We start from the raw sequence: 17,809 nt of genomic DNA on the forward strand, positions 1-17,809 counted from the left end.
AATGAGATTAGTCAGTCACAAAAAGTGAAAGGTCAGATGTTTCCCTTCATGTGTACAGGCTAATCTAAAAAGAAATTGAGACACAGGAGGAACTCTAGACAAAGAAGAAGAACCCTTAGTGGAGTAAGGGAGGGGACTTACCAGAGGAAGGCATAGCTGCAGCTATGTCACTCCTGGGTATCTTTCCAAAGGGATTTCAATCTGAATATTAAAGTGATACATGTGTATCCATATTTATAGCAGCATAATTCACAATAGCCAAATTATGGAACCAACCTAAGTATCCATCAAGAGAAGAAAGGATACTTACCTGGCAGGGGAGATGCTGTGATCATGAAGGTGGTTTTCCCAGGGTGAGGCTTATCCATCGCCCTACCCCTACAGATGTGCTGACCCCTGCAAACTCAACTGCATAATTTGTGGTAGTGGGGGACTGCATGCATGCTTGTCCCTGTTAAAAAAGAGAGAAAAGAAAGGACTATAAAATTATGGGATATATCACATAGAATTCTACACGGCAATAAAGAAGAACAAAAATATGTCATTTGTTGGAAAATGGGTGGACCTGAAGAACATTATGTTAAGAAAGATTAGCCAGTTGCAGAAAGTAAAGAGTCATATGTTTTCTCTCATATGCAAAAGCTAAGGAGTACTCAGGATACAAGACGGACTTTAAATAATAGAGGAGAAACCCCAATGGAGGGATAGAGAGGGTCTAGAGGGAAAGTAGGAAAGAGGAGGGAGAATTAATGAAGGAAACACTTCTACTGAAAGTGTATAATATGTGAAATTATCAGTGTCCATCTCAGTACCATGTGTGGGGAAGGGAAGAAGGAAGGAGGGAGCTGGGGGGTAAGTTCACCAAGTGCTATGTGTATGTATGTCCCGATCACTCTGAACTGACTATTCAAACGTATAAGAGTAGATGATTCAGACCTGTCTTACTTTCCTCTAAAGAGCATGCCTTATTTCTGCAAGCAGGTTGTTACCATAGCAACAAAAATTAAAATGCTGAAATTTACAAAGACACAAAATTTACAAGACGCAGATACCAAAACTAAAAAGAAAATAATACCATGCATCTCCTCATCTAGACATTGGTGATACCAAAACAAAGAACAGACTAAAGAAAAAGACTGGCCTAGTAATTAAATTGGTTACAAAAATAACCATGTTAAAACTTAGAAGGCCATATATTGCAACCACATATCTTAAAAGCAACAGAATTTCTCTCCCCTGTTCTTTCTCAGCTCTGTGCCAAACTCAAAGGGTGAATAAAAGAAAATTCAATATACTTTGTATCTCTTTTCCAGTTTCTTTTGGATCCTATTTTATGAAAACTTGGGTCCATGGAGAAATCCTGACAGTATGTATTCACAGGAAGTCTAAATGAAAAAAAAGAAGTAGAAGTCACAGGAACTTTGGGGCTGGAATTAAAAATTGAAGTTTTACTTTAATTTTTAAATTGTGAAATAATGTTGGTATTATATAACTAACAAGTTTCTATGGTCTCAAAGAGCTACATTCTAGTGAGAAAGACAAGGATTAAAGAAGAAAAATGAACAATTTATAATTGGAATTGTAATAAGTGTAATGAAGTAAACAAACTAGAGGAATAAAAGAAAATAACAAGGGAAATTTGTTAGAAGGGTAACAAAGAGTTCACCAATGAGGTGATCATTAAGCTAAAACCTGAAAGAATTATTAGAGTCCATTTTCCACAAGTGCAAATACACTGCAAGCACATATCTTAAAAGCAACAAAATTTCTTTTCCCTGTCCTTTCTCAGCTCTGTGTCAGACTTTGATTCAGCCTATAGGTTGTTACCCTTTCCAAGGATGAACCCAAATAGTTATGGGACAGAAATTGCTGCTGAGGTGGTCATAAACTTACTAGCAGAGAATCAACATGAACATGGTAATTGCTGCCATAAATCCAGACCTTAGTAGTAAATATTTATTGACAGTAAGTCATATTTCTGTCCATGATGGTTCTATTGCCACACAGCCATTCAAGGCTGAAAGTCTATTTTTAGCAGCTATTTAGCAAAGCTAAGAAGACAGAGTAGATTGATATACTTTTACAATTCCAGAGAATTCAGTGTCTGATTAAATCAGAAGAAAGAAAAATTTTGTGTGTGTTCAGTCACTCTCTGTTCAACTGAATCCAAGACCTTAACAGACTTTGTTTTCTCTATTTTCTTATTTTTCTTTTTTTCTTCTTTTTTTCTTCTTTTTTTCTTCTTTTTTTTTTTTTTTTTTTTTTTTTTTTTTTTTTTTTTTTTTTTTTTTGGTGGTACTGGGGTTCCTGAAAACCCTTCTACCTCTGGGCTACACTCCCAGATCCATTTTTATACTTTTTTATTTGGAAGCAGGGTCTCTTAAGCCAACACAGCTGGCTTCGAACCTGCGCGATCCTCCTGTCTTCGCCTCCCAAGCACGAGGATTACAAACGTGCACCACCACGCCCGGTTTATTTTTCTTTTTTTCTTTTTTTTTCCAGTACTGGGGATGGAACCCAGTGGCACTCTACCTCTGAGCTACACTCCCAGCCCTATTTTTAGTCTTTATTTTGAAACAGGGTCTCACTGAGTTGCAAAGGGCCTCACTAAGTAGCTAAGGCTGTCCTCAAATTGCCACAGACTGTCCTCAATCCTCCTGTATCAGCCTCCCAAATGCTGGGATTACAAGCATGCGCCACCATGCCCAGCTTACTTTTCTTTCTCAAGGTTATTGGAATCAACGAAGATCTCAACTTCCTACTGTGGCCATAGCCTGCTGAAGGAATTCCCATGACTATTCTTTCTTCAACTCTAGACTCTTTCTGTCTTATAAAGCACAAGATATTTGAGTGCAGGCCTAATCCTACCATAGAGATTAATAGCTCTTTGAAGGCATTTATTGACCCTTATGTCCTCCATAATACATAACATATACTCAACAAATACGAGACAGGGAACATATAACACGCAAATAAATGAATCAGCAAAATAAATTTCAGAGATCAACCATAAAAAGTCTTTAATAGTCAAAAGTCAAGCAGTAATTTTCTAGGTGAGTCCTTTTTTTTTTTTTTTTTTTTTCTTGCAGTACTGGGGATTGAATCCAGGGGCATTCTACCTCTGAGCTACACTGCTAGTTCTATTTTTTTTTTATATTTTTTATTATGAAACAGGGTCTCACTAAGTTGCAGAGAGCCTCACTAAGTAGCTGAGGCTGTGAAACCAAATCCTTCTATCTCAGCCTCCCAAGTACTGGGATTACAAGCGTGCACGACCATGCTCAGCTGTGAGTCCTTCTTAAACTTGATTATACATCAGAATCACCTGTGACTTTTTTAAAAGATAAATCCATGGGGTAAACTTTCCCAAACCCTCCATACACAAGAATAAGAACAAATCTGAGTTAAGATTAAAGGAATTTGAGATTTAAAAGATATTTCCAGGTGGACGTGGTGCCTCACACTGGTAATGCCAGCATTCGGGAGGCTGAGACATGAGGATCGTGGTTCACTGACAGCCTCACCTATTTAATGAGGCCCTTTGCAACTCAGTGAGGCCCTGTTTCAAAATAAAGAATAAAACAAGGGCTGGGAGTATAGATTGGAGGTGAAATGCCCCTGGGTTCCATCCCCAGTACCACAAATAAATAAATAAATAAATAAATAAATAAATAAATAAATAAATAATCTTTCAAGAAATTTACGATGTGCCATAGTTTTAAAACAAAGAGTCAGCCAGGTGTGGTGGCACACACTTGTAATCCCAGCATTCGGGAGGCTGAGACCTGGAGGATTGCGGTTCGCGGACAGCCTCAGCTACTTAAGCCCTCTGCAACTCAGTGAGACCCGGTTTCAAAATAAAGAATAAAAAATAAGGCAGGGGGTGTAGCTCGGAGGTTGAATGCCCCTGGGTTCCATCCCTAGACCCACAAAAAATAAAAAATAAAATAAATAAAACAAAAAGTCATAGGGATAGCAATCAATTTTAATAATTAAAACACAGCACCAAAAGAAGGCAGAAATATTATAAACAAGTTTACTCTCTTACTAAGAAACATATTCTCTGTGTAATCTGTGACTTTTTAAGTTTTTACAAAGACCAGATCTAAATCAAGAGAAGAAAAATTTGAATTAAAGTTTAGCCTTTAATAAAAACTAAGAAGTTTAACATTTTTGTCTAATAAGGTTTATTTTTACAATGGATACTCAGTGAGGTAGAATTCAGATTCTAAAATGGAGTTTCTGCTTCTTGCAATATGACATAATCTGTACTCTAAATAGCTTTTGTGTGACAAAACAACTCAATCCTTAGTAGAATCTAGAAATTTCCAACAAAAAGGGAAAAAGCATGCTAAGACCAAAGTTGTTAACAGTAAGTAAACCCAAAGGCATGACTTGCTCTGAGGAGAAATGTATATCCCAGTTGTGAGGGGGATAATAAACTCTGACCTAGTAGCAAGGTGTGAAAACTGAATCTAAGACCATATTAATCCAAGGAGCTGAAATCAGGAATAGAGTGGTTCTATTCAATAGCACTGGCTGGTTTTCAGCAGAACCCAAAGTAATTTCTCACTGTGGGAACAAATTCTCAATTTAAAATCCCAAGTTTACTACAAATTAGCAACAACTAGATTAAGTTTATAATCAAAGATCACAAAACACACAAAGAAATAACCATTAGTAAGAATCATTAGAAATAATTTAAAAGAAAACAGACCACTGGGACTTCAGATACAGAAATGTTTAAAGGAACAAAAATGAAATATCAAAATATAAGCACCAGAATTGTTATGGTGCACCACATTGTTGGGGACCAAACACTGTTACAATGGGACAACAAAACTGTACTGGTGTGAAATGTAGCCTCTGGTTCTTGTTCTGAGATATTTTAATAAAAAGAATAGTCCGAACACTTCTGCTGTAAACTTAAGTAATTTTATTATTACAAAGGCAGAAAGAAGGAAAAAATTAGATTAAAGCACTATATCATAAAGAGAGTGACATAGTGGAGTGACTTGAAAATAAGTCACTGGGGTTTTGTATACCGAACAGGTTTTATAATTTTATACTATATACTTTGCTTAACCAATCATCTTCCTGACCAGACATTGCTGGCGATCCGTTGGGGCAAGTCTTTTGATATGATGATTTCTTCCTGTAGGACCACCCTGTCTCCAGTACAGACCCAAGCATTTTGTTACACCCCAAAATGTGTTAATTGATTATCTATCAAAGTCAGGGATCTCTTGAAGGCTTGTGGCATCCTCCAACATTTGGGGAAATTTAGCTTGTCTGCTAGACGTTATTTATTATGTAAAACTTGTCTTTAGAAAGCAAAGGCCCTAGGATACCTCTATTCTAGGAACCTTGCAAGGTTCCTTCTCTGCCTGAGTGCCTTCAGGACACCTAAGCTCTGACTACTTTCTATATTTTAAAATTAATGACAAGTTTGAATCAGGAAGATGGCGGCAGCCGCAGTTGCAGTGGCGACCACGGCTGCCAAAAAGGATATGCATTCCTGCGAGAAGCCCTGGACATCAGATATTGGTTTCATATCTCAGTGGGACAATTTAAGGAGACATTTCCAGCTGTGACTTCCTATCTAGAATACAGGAGAGAGAGTGGATAATGGCGGAATTAGAAGCAAGATGACAAGGAGGTGGCTACCACGCAAGAAAAGTGATTTTTGGAAGAACATCCCAGAAGAGATTAGAGAAAAGACCACTTCAGCTGCACATGCTGGGGACTCTTAACAACATACCTTGTAATAAAAATGATCCGGGCATGGTGGAGGGAGTCAGCAGAGCCAGGCGGAAAGCCCAGCCGCACGTCCCAGGGAGCTCAGTGTGCCTGGCTGCCATGCTCCTCTATGCTGCACAGGGGGCCGGGATGTGCTCAAAACAGCAGATCCTATTCTACACGGTGAGGCTGTGGCCTTCACTCGAGGGGAGATAAAATTCATTGGTGCTGAGTGCTCGATCTCACAACCTCTTTAAAACACACATACTGTCTTCTCTTATTAAAAATACTGAAGAGGGGTCGAGATGGTGGTGGAAGCATCCAGGATTCAGGAGATGCAGACAAATCCTAACCGATCCACCTTGAATTTTTGGGAAAAAAATCGCTGAGAAGGGGGACTGATACTGCCACACATGCTTAAGAATTCTGGACTTCATACCATGTAAGAAAAGAGCTCAGTGGAGAACCAGGAGGAAGGCAGCGGCAGCAGGGGCAGTGGAGGCCAGTATTTTGGAGAGGCAGAGATCCGATCCATTTGGCGGCAGTGACAGCGGCGGTGGTGGCAATGGTGGCTAGTATTTGAGAGAGGCAGAGATCTGACCCAATCCACATTGGTATTTTGAAGAAATCACCCCAAAGGTAGATTGCTACCGCTGCGCATGCTCAGGAATTCTGAACAACATGCTGTGTACGAAAAATGTTTGGGAGAGAATTGAGATGGTGGAGGCAGCAGCAATGGCAGTGGCCAGTATTCAGGAGTGGCAGAGATCTGATTTAATCCACCTTGATCTTTTGAAGAAATTGCCCCAAAGGTAGAATGCTACTGCCGCACATGCTCGGGAATTTGAGACAGCATACTTTGTGAATAAGGTGCTCAGAAGAGAACTGAGATGGCTTTTGCAGCAGCAGCAGTGGTCAGTATTTGGTAGAGGCAGAGATCCAATCCAACCCACCTTAAAATTTTAAAGAAATGTTTTCAAAGGTAGACTGCTACTGCCACACATGCTTGGTAGTTCTGGAAATCATACTGTGGGTGAAAGGTGTTCAGGAGAGATCTGAGATGGCTGTTGTGGCAGTGGCGGTGGTGGTGACCAGTATTTGGAGGGGCAGACAAATCCAGTCCAATCCACCTTGAACTTTTGAGGAAATCTCCCCAAAAGTAGACTGCTCCAGCCACACAAGCTCGGGAATTCTGGACAACATGCTAAGTGGTAAAAGGGTTTGTGGGGTATCAAAGGGAGCCCCGCATAGCTGGGATGGGCCTCCACGCTGCATGTTATGGGAAACATCAGCCCTCATGGCCACCGCGCTCCTCTGCACAGAGTGGGAGGCCAGGGTGCACGTGAAGAAGCAGAGCCTGCTCTCATAAGGAAGCTGTGGACATCTGCCTTTGGAGAGAAGACAAAATTTATTGCCACTTGGTATTTGGGGTCCCAGCTTTTGCAAAAGACATGTACTGCTTTCTCATATTAAAAATAAAATGGAAGAACTCTGGGCGTGGTGGTGCAAACTTGTAATCCCCACACTTGGGAGGTGGAGACAGGAGGATCGCACAGATTCGAAGCCAGACTCCCTGGCTTAAGAGACCCTGTTTTCAAATAAAAATATTAAAATAAATAGGTCTGGGCATGTATCCAGGAGGCAGAAAGGTATCCAGGAACCCCAGTACAACCAAAAAAAAAAAAAAAGGAAGAAAAAAGGGAACATCTGTAGACAACCTGCTCATAGTGACAGAGACCAGATCTCAATGCACAACAAGGCTGGTGCAGGGCCTCCGAGGCCAGTATAGGAGCCCGCCATGCAGTGAGGCCTGTGCTGGGGCCAGTGAGGTCTAGATAGGACCCTGCCTTAAGGCAAGTCCAGTGCCGGGGCCAGCGAAGCCAGGATTGGAGCCTGCCATGAGGCAAAGCTAGTGCTGGGGCCCTGAGGCCAGGATTGAAACCTGCCAAGGGGTGAGGCCAGTGCTGGGGCCAGCACGGCCATGATCAGAGCCTGCCATGAGGCAAGGCTGGTGCTGGGGCCTCCGAGGCCAGGATTGAAGCCTGCCAGGGGTGAGGCCAGTGCTGGGGCCAGCGAGGCCGGGATCAGAGTCTGCCTTGAGGCCAGGCCAAATCCAGGGCATCCGAGGATGGGATTGGAAACTGCCGAGAGATGAGGCTGATGCCAGGGACAGTGAGGCCAGGATTGGAGCCTGTTGAGGGATGAGGCAGGTGCCGGGGCCAGCAAGGCCAGGATCGAAGCCTGCAGGGTAGCCAGGCCAGTGCCAGGGCCTTCAAGAGTGGGATCGGAACTTACAATGCAGCATACACAGAGAAGTATCACAGAAAATAAAAAATCAGATGCTTTTCCTAATATGCAAAAGCTATGAAGAAATGGGCAATAGGAGGAAATCCAGTTGAAGAAAGGGCCCTATGGAGAAGCAATTAAGGTGACCAATCAGAGGGGATGGGATGGGGTAAGATGGAATCTCTTTAAAGAACATGAGGTATGTAAACAAATATATCAAAGTTAATCACTAAATCAAGCATGGGATCAAGGGAAGGGGGAGAGAATGGAATGGGGATTGGATATAGGCCAATTGGATGATGTGTGCTTGTATACCCTCACAAGTCTTGTATTCCATTGAGATGTTTGACTACAATGCACCAATAAAAATATATTAAATTTTTAAAAATAAAATAAAAAATAAAGTGTAGCTTTTTAAAGACAGATTTTTTTTTTTTTTTTTTTTTTGGTGGTGGTACTGGGGATAGAACCCAGAGGCTTTCTACCTCCAGGCTACACTGCCAGACCTATTTTATATTTTATTTGGAAACAGGGTCTTGCTAAGTTACTGAGAGCCTCACTAAGTAGCTGAGGCTAGCTTTGAACCTGTGTGATCCTCCTGTCTCAGCCTCCCAAGTGCAGAGATTACAAGCCTGTGCCACCAAACCTGGCTTAAAGACAGATTTTTTTTTAAGCTTTTATTGGTGCATTGTATTTATACATCATAATGAAACAAAAAACTTGTGTAGACATAAATGTAGCCAGCCACCACCCAGTCCCCACCTGACTCCACCCCCATCCCTCCCTCTCATGCTTGGCTTTGTGGTTGACTATGATATGAATAAGTACATTGTGCACTTTAAAGAGTTCCGTTCTCCCACCCTCCCAACCCACAGTTAAGTTGCCTTATTTGCTCCTCTATAGGATCTCCTTTTTCACCTGGAGTTCCTCCTATGACCCTTTTCACCTTAGCTTTCACGTATGAAGGAAAGCATCCAATTCCTTACTTTTTGTGATTGACTAATCTTGCTTAGCATACCGTCTTCAAGATCCATCCATTTCCCTGTAAATGCAGCAATTGTGTTTTTTTTTAAATTGCTGAGTAAAATTCCATTGTGTACATATCTCACAGTTTTGTAATCCACTCATCTGTTGATGGACATCTTGGCTGGTTCCATAGTTTGGCTATGGTGAATTGTGCGGCTATGAACATAGACACACATGCATTAGTTTGGTAGTTTGGTTTCCTTTCCTTTGGGTAGATAACCAGAAGTGATATTGTTGGATCAAATGGTAGATTTGTTCCCATTCTTCTGGGGATTCTCCATACTATTATCCAAGTGGTAGCACTAATATGCAATCCTGCCAACAAAAATGTTTTAGAGTTCTCACTTCTCCACATCCTCGCCAGAATTTGTTGGTGTTTGTATTTCGAACTGTTGCCATTCTAGTTGGGGTAAGGTGAAATCTCAGGGTAGTTTTGATTTGCATCTTTCTGATTGCCAGTGATGTTGAGCATTTTTTCATGCATTTATTGGCCATTTGAATTTCTTCTTTCATGAAGTGTCTATTTATTTTGCTTGCCCATTTTTAATTGGATTATTTGGTTTTTTTTTAATGTTGAGTTTCTTGAGTTCTCTGTATATTTTAGATATTAGTCCTCTATCGGAGGGGTAGGTGGTGAAAATCTCCCATCGGTTGACTCTCGATTGAGGTTCTTGATAGTTTTCTTTGCTGTACAGAAGCTCTCCAGTTTCATGCAATGCCATGTATTGATTCACCTTTTAGTTTATTGTGCCTTAGGGGTCATGTTGAGAAAATGTTTATCTGTGCCTGTGTATTGCAGTGTTGGACCTATGCCCTCTTCAAGGAGCTTCAAGGTCTCTGGCTTAATTTCCAAGACTTTGATCCATCTTGAATTGACTCTTGTACAGGGTGAGAAAAAGGGATTAATTTCCAGTTTTCTGCATATGATTAACCAGTTTTGCCAATACCATTTGTTGAACAGACTATCTTTGCTCCAGTGTATGTTTTTGCCCCCTTTGTCAAAAATCAATTGGCTGTAGGTATTTGCACTTGTTTCTGGGTTTTCTATTCTGCTCCATTGGTCTCTGTATGTGTTTTTGTGCCAATACCATGCTGCTTTTATTACAATGGCTTTGTAGTTTAGTTTAAAGTCAGGTATTGTGATTCTTCCTACATGTTTTTTGTTGCTGAGAACTACTTTGGCTATTCTAGGCTTTTTGTTGTTCCAAATGAATTTAAGGACTGATTTTTCACTGTCTGTGAAGAATGATCTTGGTACTTTAATGGGTATTGCATTAAATTTGTAGATCACTTTTGGAAGAATGGCCATTTTAATGATATTTATTTTGCCTATCCATGAACAAGGAAGATCTTTCCATCTTCCAAGATCTTAAATTTCTTTTTTCAATGTTATTTAATTTTCTCTGTAGAGATATTTTACCTCCCTGGTTAAGTTTATTCCTAAGTATTTTTTGTGTTTGGGAAATCCTGAGTGGAAGTGTTTTCTGAATTTCTTTTTCAGTGGATTTATGGTTGGTGTACAGAAAAGCTTCTGATTTTTTAAGATTGATTTTGTATCCAGACACTGCTGAATTTGTTGATCAGTTCTATAAGCCTTTTGGTTGAGTTTGTTGGGTTTTCTAAATATAGTATGTTCTCTGCAAATAGTGAAAGTTTGAGTTCTTCTTTCCATATTTGTACTCCTCTGATTTCCTTTTCTTGCCTTATTGCTCTGGCTAGAGTTTCAAGTATTATATTTAAGAGAAGTGGTGATAATGGATATCCTGTCTTGTTCCTGTTTTTAGGGAGAATTCTTGAAGGTTTTCCCCATTTAATATGATGTTGGCTGTGGGTTTATTGTTGATTGCCTTTATGATGTTGAGATATATTACTTCTATTCCAATTCTCTGCAATGCTTTTATCATAAATGGGTGTTAGATTTTATCAAATGCCTTTTCAGTGCGTATTGAAATGATGATGTGATTTTTGTCTTTGGTTCTTTGGTCCTGTTTATATGATAAATTACATGGATTGATTTTTGTATGCTGAACCAGCCTTGCATTCCTGGGATGAATCCTACCTGGTCATAATGTATGATTTTCTTTATGTGGTTTTGAATGCATTTTGCTAGTATTTTGTTTGGCAGTTTTGCATCCAAATTCATCAAAGATATAGGCCTGTAATTCTCCTTCCTTGAACTGTCTTTATTATGATTTGGTATTAATGTGATTTGGGTTTCATAGAATATATTTGGGAGTTCCTTTTATTTTCTACTTCACGAAATAGTTTGAGGAGTATTGGGGTTAGCTCTTCTATAAAGGTTTTATAGAATTATCTTGGGAAACCATCTGGTCCTGGGCTTTTCTTTGATGGTAGGCTCTTTATTACTGTTTCAATCTCTTTGATTGTTATTAGTTGGTTTAAGTGTTCTGTATCTTCTTGACTAAGTTTTGTATTTATCTAGAAAGTTGTCAGTTTCCTCCAGATTTTACATTTTGTTGGAGTATGGTTTTTCAAATTTGGGTTGATTCTATTTTTTAGTTAGGTTGGCTAGTGTTTTGTCTATCTTACTGATTTTTTTCAAGAAACCAGCTCTTGGTTTTGTTGATTTTCTGTAATTTTTTTTTAAATTTTCTACTTCATGAATTTCTGCTCTGATTTTAATAATTTTCTGTCTTCTACTGGCTTTGGGGTTAGATTGTTCCTGGTTTTCAAGGGCTTTGAGATGTGTCATTAGATTATTTATTTAATGATTTTATGTTTTTCTTATGTGAGCACTCACTGCTATAAATTTTCCTCTTAATACTGCCTTCATAGTGTGCCAGATGTTTTGATATATTATATCTTTATTTTCATTTGTTTCTAGAAATTTCTTGATTTCACCTCTTCTGTATTCTATGACCATTCTTCATTCAAAAGTGTGGTGTTCAGCTTCCATGTGTTCATGTGGTTTCTCTGTGTCTTTTTATAGTTGATTTCTAATTTCATTCCATTATGGTCTAAAAAGACACAGGGAAGTATGTAACATTTTTAAAATTTTCTAGTGCTCATTTAGTCACAGGATATAATCTAATTTGGAGAAGGTTCCATGAGCAGCTGAGAAAAATGTGAACTCTGCTGTTGTTGGGTGAAATATTCTATATGTGTCCAACAAGTCCATTTGATTAATGGTGTTATTTAGTTCTGAGGATCTTTACTGACCTTTTGTCTAAAAGATGTGTCTAATGGTGTGAGAGAGGTGTTGAAGTCTCTCAGTATTATTGTACTGGGATTTATGTTTGATTTAATGTCATAGAGAGTTTGTGTTATGAAAGTAATTCTACCTATGTTTGGAGCATAAATGTTGATTATTGTTATTTCCTCTTGTTCGGCTGTTTCTTTTACCAGTAAAAAAAAAAAAATGACCTGCTTTTTCTCTTTTAATAAGCTTGAGCTTGAAGTCTAACTTGTCTGATATCATAGTTGCTATTCCTGCTTATCTCGTGTTCCGTTGACATGGATTACCTTGCTCCAGCCCTTTACCATAATTTTGATATCTTTACTTACAAGGTGTGTTTCTTGCAAGCAGCAGATAGATGGGTTCTGGTTTTTAATCTATTTTGCCAGTTTATGTCTTTTTATTGGGGAATTGAGGCCATTTACCTTCAGTGTGAGTATTGAGAGATAATTTTTAATTCCTAACATGTTAAGGTTTTATTTCAATTTCAAATACTGTTTGTTCTTTTTGCTTAGTTGTCTGCTGAATGGAAGTTCTTGTTTCTCTGGTTCTGGCATGTATTACTTATTTCTTCTTTGTAGCTAATCTCTTTGAGTATTTTCTCTAGTGCTGGTTTTGAAGACATAAATTTCTTCAGGTTCTGTTTGTAATGGAAGATTCTTATTTCCTCATCTAATTTGAGAGAGAGTTTTGCTGGGTAGGAAATTTTTGGCAGGAAGTTGTTTTCTTTTAGACAAGGGAAAAATAAAAAGTTAGAAAAGTTAGTAGAGGGATAGAGAGAAGAGAGTAGATTTGTAAAAGGAAAGAAGCTTGGGAGAGGATTTCATAAGAGGGTTAAAAAAAAACAAAAACAAACAAATAAAGCAAAACAAAAATAATAAAAACAAAACAAAAAACCCACAAACCCCCCCTCCAAAAAAAGAAAAAAAAATCAGGAATACACACAAAAAAAACAACAAAACTCAAACAATCCCAATAATAAGTTGATGTGACTCTACAAATAAATTCAGCAGTCTCTCTCTGTGTAGATACTGAGTGCTACTGACACCTTTCCCTCTGTGCATTTGGTTCTCTGAGTCTTCTCAGTTTATGCCGATGGTCAATATCAATGGGGTTGGATTTAATATTGAGTGAAGGTCACCCTCCACATTTTCCACAGATTTGGAGTCTAGGTCTCTCCCTGCCTCTGTTGGTAGTGTATGCCTCTGAGATAAAATTCAATGTAGGAGTCTCAGTTCTACACAGCTAGGGCTGGGCTAGTCTGACTTCTCCCTGTTCATACAATTGGGATGCCTGTGGTGTTCCCAGTGAACCTACTCATTGGGTTTAGAGTTAAGCATAAGACTCTCCCCACACTTTTCACCAATCTGAGCCTGAGTCTGTCTTAGCTTCTGATATGATCAACAGCAGATCCCACTCTCAACTTCTCTGGGTTCTTCTCTGGTTCACCAAAATTTCACTTATTGTGCTCTGGATCTCTGGAGGTTGTGGTAATCTCCACTGCCACCTTTATCTCTGAGTTGTATCACAAAGTCTCAGACCCAGGGAATTAGTCGCAGAGATACTGAGGGTGCCAGGCTGGGTGCTTTCCTTCAGGGAACTGTGACTAGGGTGTAGTAATTTCTGCCACCCCTACTGCATTGAACTTCTAGATCTCAGACCCAGGGAGTTTATCAAAGCTGGTTGAGTCCCTGAGGATGCAGTGCTGTATTTCTCCTATAGGGGCTGCAATTTCACTTATGATTATAGTGCGCACTGGGCTGGAACTCTCGCGGGCATGGTGAACTCACCACTGCTGCTGGCAATATGGCATCAATGCCATACCCTTGGCCATGAGGCTGGCATATCTCTCCTCTGGTTTTGAGTTCTGCTTTAAATCCCTGGAGAGTGTAATGGGCTTGGCCACTGAAAATTTTAGCCCATTGTTTCACTGAAAGAACTGCTGAATTACATCTGACCGGATTGCACCTGGTCACCTCAGCTCCTTTCCTTTTCCTCTCTGGAGTCTGGTTCTGTTAGGCAAGATGGCGGTGGCGTGGCAGCCACCGCCACAGTGGGCCAGTTTCTTTTCTGCTCTCTGGATGTTCTAGTCTTCTTTTCTCTGTCCCTTGTATTTGTAGCTTTTATTTCTCTATTGATAGTATTTTCTGGCTATGTAAGGCATCATTTTTGACACTATGGAGATTGAGTGTTAGCCATACTCATAGAAGCTGCTTCACTCAGGTGCCATTTTCTGCCTTAACTAAGACAGATATTTAAATGAGTTAAAAAATGATCATCAGCCAGGCACGGTGGTGCATGCTTGTAATCCCAGCACTTGGAAGGCTGAGTCAGAAGGATTACACAGGTTCATAGCCAGCCTCAGCTACTGAGTGAGGCTCTCAGCAAATTAGTGAGACCCTGTTTCCAAATAAAGTATAAAATAGGTCTGGGAGTATAGCCCAGAGGTAGAAAAGCCCCAAGGTTCCACCCTCAGTACCACAAAAAAAAATTTTTTAAATAATCATCAATTTCAAGGAAATAAAAGACAAACTGAAAATTCATGTCTCAAACAGCAATAACACTTGAATTCTTTTTTCAATGTTTTGGATATAATGATTTCCAACCTAAAATGCCCTACCAACTGAATATATTTTAAGCATAAAGCAAAATAAAGATGAAATACCTGATAGTTCACCACCAGAAGACCTTCCAGATAAAAGAAAATTATCAAACGATAAATTCTTAGGGAGAACATTTCAGGCAGAAGAATGATAATGACAAGTGGGAAATCAGAGATGCAGGGAAAGATAAAGAAAGAAAACACAGTAATATACAGGTACACCTAAATTAGTCTGTACTTTTTTATTAATATAATAATAATAATGTGAGACTGTACAATGCACATACTTATACATATATACCCTACACACATTAGCATTTCTTCTGCAGGAGGAATAAATAAAATCATAGTGTTGTACAATGAATTGAATTTGGGGACCGTGAATAAATGTGTCAATTACTAAAAGATTTTTATAAATGAAGAGTATGAATCATAATTTCTAGGGTAATCTTTTAAAAAAGACAAAGAGTAAATAACTTGCAGTCTACTGGAGGAAAATAAATAGAATGATTTTTAAGTAAAACACACAATCCAGAAAAATAAAAGATGATTTAGAGCAGACAAGTAAAAAAAAAAAACTTTTAAAAAATACATATTTAAGATATCAGCAATTATGCTAAGTGAAAAATGAATTAAATATTCTCAAGTTAAAAATATTGTCAGCCTCAGTTTTTTTTTAAAGAAAAAAATAATTTGAAAGAATTATCTAGAATATAATGATGCAAGATTGGGTCAGTAGCCAATCCACAGACTTAGGAGAAATAAAGACTAATCGTTCCATTGAAATGCCATTGAAACATTATATTTTTCTATTTTACATAAAAGTTTGGTTGAGACAAAATTTGGTATACTTCGATGTGGAGATCTGACATAACAAATACTTAAAACATGTGATACTGGCTTTGGGATTGTGTGGAACAATTCAAAAAGCTATTCCTCCTCTAAGATGGATATTTTCTTCCCCCATTATCATCAAAATTGGACAAATCAGAGTAGAAATATCTTATTTAAGTAAAAATATCAAAGTTGAAGAGAAAATGTCAAAATGAAGAAATGCAGGGTTTTTTCTCTTTGAAATCAGAGAGGCTCGCTCACAGCGGGCCAGCTTGGGGTGTGAGGTTGGGCATCCGAGGCCGTGGAGCCTTCTGCACCTTTGCTCTGAAAGGATTTTGTAAAATCGAGTATGCCAGGACACCTCGTGTCCCATAGTGATTCCAGGGCACAGGTTATGCACTTTGGGACTGGAGTCACACTCAGCACATTTCAGGGGGAAGTAGGAAGCTGTTTGATTCCAAGAGGAGTTGACCCATCTGTTTTCTGGTTTGGAAATTCAATTTTCAAAATTCAATTCAATTTCTCAGAAGATAGACTCTAACAGACTAGTAACAAAGGAAGAAAGTGAAAAAGTTTCATCCCCCACAATTCTGGTTGCAGCCACTTGAAAGCTGATGTCACCGGTTTAAAAATCCTTCATGAAGAAGAAAGATCTTTAGCAACATGATGGATTGAGGAGCTCATGAAATAAGGTCACCCATCCTAACATCTTCAAACAAGATATATCACCTCACATTACAAACGTTAGTGAAATGAAGTATTACTTGGGTGGCTGATGTGCAGCTTTCAACAACTTAGCCATCACATTCCCTGTCCAGAAGATCCTGTTGGCAGCAGCTGTTATGAATCAAAACCCAGGATGCGGTCCTTCAATTGAGGAAAGATGGATTTTAATCCCTGTATCATGGAATCCTTCTGCTAATGCAGAAAACAACTACCCTGGAACTTATGTTTGGTCTGTCTTGCCTTCTCCATAAACACATCAGTGCCCCAGAGTTTACAAACCATGAAGTGGCAGTGGTACTTGCAGGGACAACAGAAGCCATTTCCATTCTACTGGAAATAGTTCAGACCTTGCTTCAAGACCACAGGCACCGTGATAAATTCACAAACACCCGGCTTTCAGGGCACTGAATTGCCATGGGATTAAAGGGTATTATCGAGGCTTGGTGCCCATTCTCTTCTGTAGTGGATTTAGCAGCATACTTTTCTTTAGCTTTTGAGGCCCCATCAAGGAGCAATGCCTACTGCAAGGACACACAGTGCTCATTTGGTCAATGACTTCATCTGGGGAGACCTACTGGATGCCATGTTGGGATTCTTGTTTATAAAAACCCATATACAGTCTCAGACTGGTGGGGAATTTGTGTCTTTTCCCTATATTTTCAAAACAATCTCACTAGAATGGGATAGGAAATACACAAATCTTTTCAGAAGTGCCCACCTGAATCACCATTAGTCCCTTATCTCATGGGGCATAATCAATGCTACTTGTGAGTTCTCTTGTTAAATGTTATGTGAAAAAAAAGTCACTGATAAAGTGCTATTTACCAACCAAATAGACCAAAGGATGCAGTTTCACCTTGTTCCTAATTGGCTCAAACATAAGTTGATGTCATTAAGTTCACATTGCAATGAGTTATGGGAAAAGTTATTTTCCTTAAGCCTCAACAAAAACAGAATAAAAAGTTTCAGTAGGAAAACTTAAGGGTTTTTGGTTTTGTCTTATTATTTTTTATCATTACTCAAGAACTTTAAGCTAATTTCCTGGTAAATACCTGTCTGATGACCTTTGAAAGTATAATGTAATAACCAAAATTTGACTTTTTCCCCCCAAAAGATTAGTCTTTTAAGTTTTCTGTATTGAAACAAAAATGGCCATGACCGGCAAAAGGAAACACTCTAAGGCCCAGGACTTCTCAGGCTTACTTTGCTACTCCATTTCTTGCTCCTCTGCTCTCCGGTGTGGTTGCAAAGGGTCGTCTTCATTGAACTCAAGCATGTATGTGGCAGGACAAAGTACAAGAGAGAAAAAAACAGCCGATTAGGTACTGACATCCCATCTCATGATGAATTGTTGGTGTTAGTTTTGAAGATAGGCATTACCCCACCCATTTCTGTTTAGA

At 39.0% G+C, this 17,809-nt stretch overlaps 1 pseudogene across 1 annotated transcript; it reads left to right on the plus strand.

The window, feature by feature from the left end:
• The first annotated feature begins 5,462 nt into the window (after positions 1 to 5,462).
• On the plus strand, positions 5,463 to 17,193 carry LOC308274216 (mitochondrial nicotinamide adenine dinucleotide transporter SLC25A51-like; annotated as a pseudogene). The gene is made up of 2 exons: positions 5,463 to 5,547; positions 16,363 to 17,193. The product of its transcript is annotated as a mitochondrial nicotinamide adenine dinucleotide transporter SLC25A51-like (transcript).
• The last annotated feature ends 616 nt before the right edge of the window (positions 17,194 to 17,809 follow it).

This window comes from Muscardinus avellanarius (genome assembly GCF_963383645.1).
Source record: "Muscardinus avellanarius genome assembly, chromosome: 1".
Lineage (NCBI taxonomy): Eukaryota > Metazoa > Chordata > Mammalia > Rodentia > Gliridae > Muscardinus > Muscardinus avellanarius.